We start from the raw sequence: 9,872 nt of genomic DNA on the forward strand, positions 1-9,872 counted from the left end.
TCTATATTTGTTCCCATCCCAAAGAAGGGTGACCCAACTGAGTGCAGAAACTACAGAACAATATCATTGATTTCACATACAAGCAAGATTCTGCTGAAGATTATCCAAAAACGACTGGAACAGCACATCAGCAGAGAACTGCCGGAAGTCCAGGATGGGTTTAGAAGGGATCATGGTACTAGGGATATTGTAGCTGATGTTAGATGGATCGTAGCTGAAAGCAGGGAATACCAGAAGAATATCTATCTGTGTTTCATTGATTATGCAAAGGCATTTGACTGTGTGTATCATAACAAACTGTGGCTGACTCTGAGAAGAATGGGAATACCAGAAGAACTACTAGGTATACATTGCAAAATTGAGAGCTGCCCTAGAGGAATATTCATTGTTTGCAATAGCAAAGAAATGGAAAAAACCAAGTGTCCACTGGAGGACAAATGGATAAAGAAACCATAGGCTAGCTACACAGTGGAATACTATACAACAGTAAAAAGCAATAAAGAATTCATGAGGCAACAAGTTTCCCTGCACCCACTTGCTGGTGCCCAAATCCAGTGCCCTCCACTCTCTGGGGTTATAATTACCTCTTATTTCCCAAAAGGGGCTATTTTGGGGGTTGTTGGAGGTGGTTGAAGAGAGGCAAATTTTCTTGTGCCTCCATTTCCCAGGACGGGGGAGTGGTGTTGGAGGCCGCAGTGTCCAGGACTATATTCTGTGTTGTGACATCCTGGTTTAAGTGAGAATAAAGATGAGTATAAGCAGTTATGAAGCGAAGTTCTTGGTATATAGATACTTTAAAGAATCACGATTTTCTTACTCTGATTTAACCTTTGGCATAGAAAGCCCTATCAGTCAGTCTAATATAAAAGGTGCTCTTGTCTCCCCTACTGCATTGATTTCTATCATCCAGAAAGGTCTACAGTATGTAGAGGCAGAAGTTAGTATTAATGAAGATGGCATTTTGATGGTTGATCAATAGAATCTTTGTCACTGTTAGATGCTGTGATACCTGATGTAAACACGACAAACTTAGAGATAAACTCACAGAACAGCAGGCAGGAGCTGCTGCAGCTGCAACAAACCAACAAGGATCTACAAAAAAATGGAGAAATCACAGCAAACGGAGAGGAGAACAGAACACATACTATAGCAAATAATCATGCTGATATGATGGAAGTGGACGAGGATTTTGAAATCCCTCCTAATAAAGCTCTGGTGTTACGGGGTCATGAATCTGAGGTTTTCATCTCTGCCTGGACTCCTATTAGTGATCCCTTGGCATCCAGGTCTGGAAACTCAACAGCAAGAATGTGGCATCTTAGTGAAAATGGCACAAAAGGTTCCACACAGTTAGTACTTAGACACTGTGTACAAGAAGGAGGGCGGATGTTCCAAGCATTAGAGATGCAACATCTCTAGATTGGAATAGTGAAGTTACGCCTCTAGCAAGTGGTTCATATGATGGACTTACCAGCATATGGATGAAAGAGAGCAACCTTTCTAGTACCTTTGGGCAGCATAAAGGCCCTATAATTGCATTAAAATGGAGTAAGAAAGGAAATTTTATCCTAAGTACTGGAGCAGACAAGATTACATTTATTTGGGACACATGTACGCACGAAGCCAAATAACAATTTCCTTTCCCTTCAGCACCAGCACTGGCTGTTGATTGGCAGAGCAACACCACCTTTGCTTCTTGTAGTGCTGATAACTGCATTCATGTCTGTAAATTAGGACAAGACAAGCCTATTAAAACATCCCAGGGACATACAAATGAAGTAAATGCTATCCCACGGGGCCTAACTGGCACCCTCCTGGCCTCCTCCTGTTCTGATGACATGACTTTAAAGATATGATGTATGAAGCAAGACAGTTGTGTCCATGATTTGCAAGCACATAATAAAGAAATTTATACTAGTAAATGAAGTACAATAGGACAAGGAGCAAATAATCCAAATGCTAACCTTATGTTGGCAAGTGCATCCTTGGATTCTACTGTTAGGTTATGGGATGTAGGCCGAGGCATTTGCATTCACACTTTGACAAAACACCAAGAGCCTGTGTACAGTGTGGTTTGCAGTCCTGGTGGCAGGTATCTGGCGACTGGTTCTTTTGACAAATGTGTGCACATCTGGAACACATAGATAGGTGCTCTAGTTCACAGCTACAGGGGAAAGGTGGAATATTTGAAGTTTGCTGGAATGCAGCAGGAGATAGAGTTGGAGCCAGTGTACTGTCAGATAGTTCAGTGTGTGTATTAGACCTTCAGGATTAGTGCTACTAGTTGGAAGCCATTGACCGACTATGAATGTGAACATGGCCAAAATTACTGTCCTTGAAGCATATACTGCTGTGGTTCGACTTGAACCATGGCCATCCACTACAGCCAAATATAAAAGAAATATGTACATCCAGTGTACATAAACAAAATTGTGCCCTGAAGATGACAGACTTTTGTCACAGCTTGTGAATTATTTTCACCAAGTGCTGGAACCGAATCTGCTGTGCCTCCAAAATAGCATTTAGAAATTTTGGATGTGAAAAATAGAAAAGAAAATAAACTTATAAAAACAGATCTACCTGTACCAGGTTTTGGATACTAATGACAGCTTTGTTTCTCCCTTTTGAATCAGTAGACACCATGGATAATAATCTTTCCCTCCCCATCAGTAAACAGTTTGTGTTTGTTCTTGCTTTTAAACTTTGTTTTTTGGTTTAGTAAATGGATCCATGAAGTAAGAGTGAATCAGTTTCTTGTTTGTATTTTTTCACCTTTTAGATAATCCAAAAAGTTTTAAAATCTTTTAATGAATTCTTTTGAAGAGGTACATGTTTGGTACATTTTATAGCTTCTCAAGCGTATATTCAAATGGTGCATGTTGAGGGAAAGGGGAGTTGAAGATTAAATAAAAATCTGTGACTTAAAAAAAATCCCTCATGATACACTGCATGGGTCCATTCAGATCATATTATTTTAAGAAAAATAAGCAAGTCAAAAAAGGACTATGGTATGGTATAAGATCACTATCACAAAAAGCTAAGGATGTTTCCACACAAGACATGATCAACCTTGGGTAGTTACCAGTGATGGGAAGGAAGATAGGGGTGGTGATGGTTTAAAAATTAGTATATACATATGTTGGGTAAAGGCAGAGACAATCTACAATAAGGGCTTGATCAGATATTGTAATTGATGGATTACATTAATCAAAATTGTAATTAATATTGTAAAACAAAATGTGTATGGATGGTTAAATGAAAACTCAATATGATTTGAAAACTTTCACTCAAAGAAAAAAATTAAAATATAACAAACATTGTTCTTGAAAGAGTTGACGGTCAATGAAGGTAAGGAAGACCAGAAATGAGTTGAATTGACTCAGTACCTGGAACAATGAACACACTGAGCATGGTACAGGATAAGGTTTCATTTCATTCTATTTTAAAAATTTTTTTAGTTATAGCAATTTTATTCATAATTGAGAATAGCTCAAGACAACCAAGACATGCTTTAACAGATGAATATAGCAGAAACCATGGTATCTTCCATATAATGGAACATCGTGGTTGCATCTCAGATGTTATGTAAATGAAAGCAGTCAGGTTCCAGATACTACAGGGTGACACTTAGTGACATTCTGAAAAAGGCAAATCCATAGGGACAAAAGGGAGCTCTAACGAAGGTCTAAGAGTAAGAGGGTGTTTTGCCAAACTGAAGGAATTTGGGTTGAATTTACTGGCTGCTTGTTGGGAGAAGGATGGGCAATCTCCTTCCCATGCTATTTACAGCCTCTGAAAACCCACTGGCAGGTCAGCTATGGCTTGGTTCTGACTTGACAATGCAACAATAACAGAAAGACTGAGTGGCTTCTTACCAGTGGGCCACTAGAGACATGCGTTAAAGTCAGAACTACACAACCCTCAAGTTATTATTATGATCATTTAGAAATTTAAAGAAAGCATCACTTCATTCTTAGACACTTAGGTCACTGTGAGTCAGAACTTACTAGAAGGCACTAAAAGCTCAAAAATCATTTCATAGTATTTAGGTATTTAGCCAGGGAAACACTTTCCATGAAAATGCCTCCAATTCAAAATTAGAAGAAAAACTTCACATTTTCTTAAAGATCAATTACCTGCAAGGAGAAATGTATCAATGCATGTTGCTGTTTTTGTTGTAAAGTGCCATTGAGTCGTAAACAACTCATAGTGACCCTTTGAACAAAAGAACTGAACACTTGAGTAACTTTCATTGTTTCTCCAAGTTCATAGAGTTTCTGGAGGCAAGCTATTTCAGAAGTCAATGCCACTTCTGCTTCCAAGCTTGTTTTAATAGGGAGCATCACCAAACAAAGTCCACCATAGATAACCCTTATCATATTTGACACATAAGTGTCACAGTGTTTAGCATCACAGCAACCACGAGTTACCTCTGTACAGCAAATGAACAGACCAGTGCTTTATTACTTAGATGAATATTTCAATTCTTAGAAGAATTTATCAGTGCATACTGATTCTAAAATAAAAAGGACTCAATTTACCACTGTCATTAATAACAACAACCACCACCAGCAGCTGATGGTCCTCATATTGGATCTTTTTCTTATTTTTACAGCAGTCTCCTAGAATGAGGTCACACTATAATCTATGAAAGGCAGTATAGCATAGTTGTTAAAAGCATATTCTCAGATCCAATCCCTAGAGTACAATCTTCTGCTTTTCTCCTATTAACTGTGCGATCTTGGGAAAGTGTCTAAGGAGCAGAAAACAGGGCCGTGAGCATCTCTCTGAAAGGGCCAGAGGGAGTAAGAATAACACAGCCCTTTACTGCCCCAGAACAGAAAGCATATGAAGAGCCCATGGTCCAGCCGCATGCTGTTTCTAGAGCCACACGAATAGCAAGAGCTTTGTTTACTTGTTGTTGACTCACAGACTCACAGTTATGGTAGCAACAATGAGATTTGTTAGGGAGGTGATTGGGAGAGGCAAAGAACATCTCACAATACTAGTCCAAATTTTAGCTAAGTAGTCCCAAGGCACAATTCCTTAATAAGTTCAGGCTCCAGTTTCAGTTCAGCAGTCAAATCCAAATCCTTCCTCCATCAAGGTTTGTCTCCAAGCAAATAGGCACTGAGCAAGTTATAAGTCAACTTCTTTAAGCGTCTAGCAAGAACAGCAAAACCTTTAATTTTGGCAAGCACAAATGCAAGAGACCTCAGGACACATCTTGCCATCATTTGTCTACAACATTGCCACAGTCTCTCTACCACCAGGGTCTCATTCTCACCAGGGTCTTGCCACTACAAGCCTTGCTCACCTCAAGCCTTGCTGCTCAGTATGGAAAGCACTCTTTCGCTTATTTTAGTCTCACAGCTGATGCTGATTTGCAAGACTAAACTGATTTGCCAGACCAGGTGCCTATAATTAAGGTAACTGGAGACCAGAAGCTGAATAGCTAAAACCCCCAACTTTTAGGCTAACTCTAAAGAAAGTTACATATCTTCTTTTTTTGCCTTTGTTTTCTTATTTGTTAAATCAACATCATTATTACCATAACCAACGTCATAATAATATCTACTATACAGAGTAAATGCAAACATTTCATAAACCATTGTATATAACAGTGCCTGGCATAAAGTATTTTGGAAATGTGAGCTATTATTTTTCTCTTATTTGTGAAGAAAAATGAATTGAGGTTTATAGAGTTTATATAGTTCTCCAAGATCACGCAACCTGAAAATTAGAAAGCCTGCACTCAGGTCATGGCTTGCCAAACTTAAAATCTGATGCCTTTATCTACTACTACATTTTTGAGGTTAAGGAGATTACTTTCTTTTTCCTCTCAGGACCTGAGTTGAAGAAATTTCTTAAGGGAAAAAAATTCTAAGTGTCAATTGGTTGTTTTATCCACGTGGTTAGACAACCTGTGAGTCAACGTGGACTCAAAAATTGTCCCTAAACCCTTGCACACACGCACACTTTCTTATGTGTCTCTGGTGCCTGGAAGAGTGCCTGATACATAGTGAGTGACTGAATAGATCAAAACAAATGCAATTAAAGTGTGGATGAATAATTTCTTAATATTTTATACTTCATTTGATATTGGTTTTAGTAAGTCAGACATAATGTCTTCAGTGTATCTCTGACCTGTCTCAATGAACATCTCAATGAAGCCCATAGGAGACAATAAATCCACTGATTCAGAGTCAGAATTCTTAATAGATTTATGGTTGTTGATTAATTCACTATTCACCTGGGTATTATTTCATCTAGATGGGGGGGGTATAAAAGACACTGAAATCTTAGATGCATTGGTTCCTCTTAGAAATTGGTTCCTCCTAGTCTGTTCCTCTTGTTGTGGCAGTTTTCCAACAATTTATGTTATATTTCATATAATGGGCTGAGATGTTCATGAGGAAATGTATTAGATTTCAGTTCCTTAACAATCCTATTGGTTCACTAACAAAATGTGCATTATTTCAATGTTTAGTATATCCTCTTTCAGAGAGTAGGAAAGAAGGAACCCCTTTGTCTTTTCAACAGAGTGGATATAACCTAGGAAATTTATTACATAGGTTATGGAGTTACTGAGAGTCAAAGTAATGCAAAGTTAAACATGGAGGAACCACTACTATCTGTAGGTTGGAGAGACAGAGAGCACAGACAATATTATTGCCCAGTGTTAGGGGCCATTTGATCAAAGCTGAAACTGAGACAAATTTCAGTTATGTTATGACATATTTATCCTCCACTTTCATACAATGCCAATTGTCCCATCACAACTGAGTCTTTGGATCCTTAACACACTGATAAGTGAGGGGTGGTTGTAGTCGCTTCTTCATCTGAAAAACACAATGAAAAGAAAATACATCATGTTTAAAAGCTACTTAAGACTTACATTGCTGTAGGACGAGTTCTAAAGGATTCCTTAAGATTCAGAAAATCAAGAATACCCAAGAGGAACTTAAATGCCTGTTTCCTTACCTCTGCTATTGCAGATCACATTATTGGATACTCCAGAAAATTAATATGTCTTGAAGTGGATGGAGTGTGTGATTAAATCTCCAAGTAGAGTGAGAATGACATAATAATGCTTGACAAGTGCTTGAAGAGTTTAAATAGCAGACAAAGAAGAAAATTATTTCCTGTAGAATAAGAAGCTAGAACGTGAAGTGCCAAGATGGAGTTGGCAAATGGAAACATTTGAATGACTTTCTAGAAATATTTTCTAATGGAGTCATAAGCGAGGACAATGGAATTGGTTCTCCACGTGGGAAGTGGTTGAAGCAGAGGTTTTTGACGTAAATAAAAAAAAAAGCATCCGAGAAAACACAACAGGGAGTATACCAAAGGAGTTAGCTATTATTAGCTCATTTCTTTAGTTCTAGAATTTGAAATGAAAGCTTTACATTTATATAGTGTTTTTCAATTAAATATATGTACACATATTACCCATTCAATCCTCACATAAGAAACTGGGCTCAGTGTGGTCGGAAATTACTTGTTCAAAGTGCCAGAGGAGTTAAGCATTAGAACTAGGCTTCCACCCAGCCTTTCATACTCTTTCTTCTACAGTAGAAAGCCTTGGTCAAGCAAGAGTATCTTGCTGCAAAGAACAACAGTTAATTCTGGAAATGCTACATATCTTTTAGTTGTTAGCTTTCTCTATAGGAAAGGGGCAATTCCATTCCTTTGTAAGCATCTAAGAACTGTGACAGTCAAAGTTCTTGGTTTTTAGGAAGTGTGACCCTCTCTAGTTAGTTTAGATAAAGAGTTATTATGAGGCATGTGAGGTGACTTATGGAATTCATAAGAAAGCTAGAAAATGGAGTAATTTTAACTTTAATCTTTTGTAGATCTTGAGGCAAAAGTATAAGCTGAAACCCAGATAATATGGTTATAAATTCTTGAAATTTAAAATTCAAACTATGAAATAATATTATACTCCTGACTGACAGGTTTACTTTCAAAATGACCTGAAGGACTAAGGTTGAGTTTACAACTCCAAGACTCCCCAGGATTCCTCCTGAAAACTTAGTGGCTCCAGCTCCCAGTCTAGATCCCATCCCATTCTCCTTGCCTTTCTGCATCTGTCTCCATCTTCTACAGCAAGGGGCTCATATGTATGCATGTAGGCACTACAGCACACTTGTCCAAGTTCTGTTAACTCCCATAGCAAATAGATGCCCTATCATCATCGTCAGGCCCAAAGTTTCTCATACTGGTGGTGTGGCACCTGCTCAGGAGAATAGTGCAAGAGAAGAGGACCACCTACAACATGAAAGTGACCTTGGACTACATGAGTAAGGAACTGGATCCCTGCTTCCCTTAGCATATAGTTTGAGGTTAGCTTTCCAGTTAAGTGTATCCTTTTGGTCACGTTTACTCCTCACTCTGGGTATGGAAATAGCTAGAGAATAAGGCTTAGAACAAGATAATCTCTTGACTTGATCTAAGTGTGGAACCAAGTATAGATGCTGTTTATCTGGTAACAACTAATGACTTAACTGCACAATCCAACTTCAACTGTTGCTCTAGGACCCTTGATATTAGGAACTGGCCTGTAGGAAATTCACCACAGCTGCTTCAAGAGAACAAAATGTGTCTGCAACTGTGCTGATCAAAAGGCCCAATCTTTTCATGCAAGGCTGCTCTGTCACATTGTTGATTTCTGCATTTCACATTTCACATCTACTAAAACACCCAAATAAGACTTGTGGTCATTGCATTGAGGGTCCAATGTATAGTGACCCTTCATAGAGTTTCTGAGACTAAATATTTATGGGAGGATACTTCTTATCTCTTTTCCATGGAGTGGTTGGCAGACTCGAACAACAGGAAATTTTGGTTTATAGTCCAGCATACTCTATGCATTTATGGTTAGATCAGCTAAGTGGAATGGACAACAAACTATGACCAACATTGAGAAAAATGGAAATCACAGAACACTTAATTGTGCCCATACAAAATCTAGACCTAGATCAAGAAGCTGTTGTCTAAACAAACCCAAGAAACTCTGATTTGTGTGTGTGTGTGTGTGTGTATATATATAAATGGTTTAAAATAGGAAAAGGTGTGATAAGGGATGTAGCCTTTCTTCATACCTATTCAATCTGTATGGTAAGCAAATAATTTGTGAAGCCAGACTCGAGGAAGAAGAATGTGGCATCAGGATTGAAGGAAGACTCATCAACAACCTATGCTATTCAGATGACACAATCTTGCTTGCTGACAGTGAGAGGAACCTGTAGAAGACCAAAGACTATAGCTTTTAAAATGGATTGCATTTTAACATCAAGAAGACAAATGTCCTTATCACTAGGCCAGTGGGAAGCATTATGATAGATGGAGAAAGGATGGAAACTTTTAATGATTTCATCTTGTTTGAATCCAAAATAAAAATCCTTGGTTCTGGCAGCCAGAAGATACAAAGACATACTACTTTGGGCAAGTCCACTGACAGAGACCTCTTCAAAGTACTGAAGATTGAGGTAAAACTGATTCAGGCCATGATATTTTCAATTATTTGCTATGCATCTGAGAGCTAGACAATGAATAAGGATTGCAGAAGGAGAATTGATATCTTTGAGTTGTGGTGTGGGAAAAGAGCACTGAACTTTCTATAGACTGCCACAAGAAAAAAACAGATATGTCTTGGAAAAGAAAAAGATATGTCTTAAAAGAAAATGTCATAAAAAAACCGATACATTTTGGAAAAGCTAGGAGGCAAGGATGCTTGGTCTCTCATATTTTGGATATGTTCTAGGAGAGGCTGTCCCTTGGACAAAGATATCATGCCTAGAATGGAGAGTCAGCAAAAAAGAGGAAGTTCCCCATATAGATGGGCTGACACTGTGACTGAAGTCATGGGC

General features: G+C 38.3%; 1 pseudogene; it reads left to right on the forward strand.

Annotated features, from left to right (window-relative positions):
* The first annotated feature begins 748 nt into the window (after nucleotides 1-748).
* On the forward strand, nucleotides 749-2,275 carry LOC102869943 (annotated as a pseudogene).
* The last annotated feature ends 7,597 nt before the right edge of the window (nucleotides 2,276-9,872 follow it).

This window comes from Elephantulus edwardii, unplaced genomic scaffold, assembly GCF_000299155.1.
Source record: "Elephantulus edwardii isolate Elephantulus edwardi_28Jun2011 unplaced genomic scaffold, EleEdw1.0 scaffold00029, whole genome shotgun sequence".
Lineage (NCBI taxonomy): Eukaryota > Metazoa > Chordata > Mammalia > Macroscelidea > Macroscelididae > Elephantulus > Elephantulus edwardii.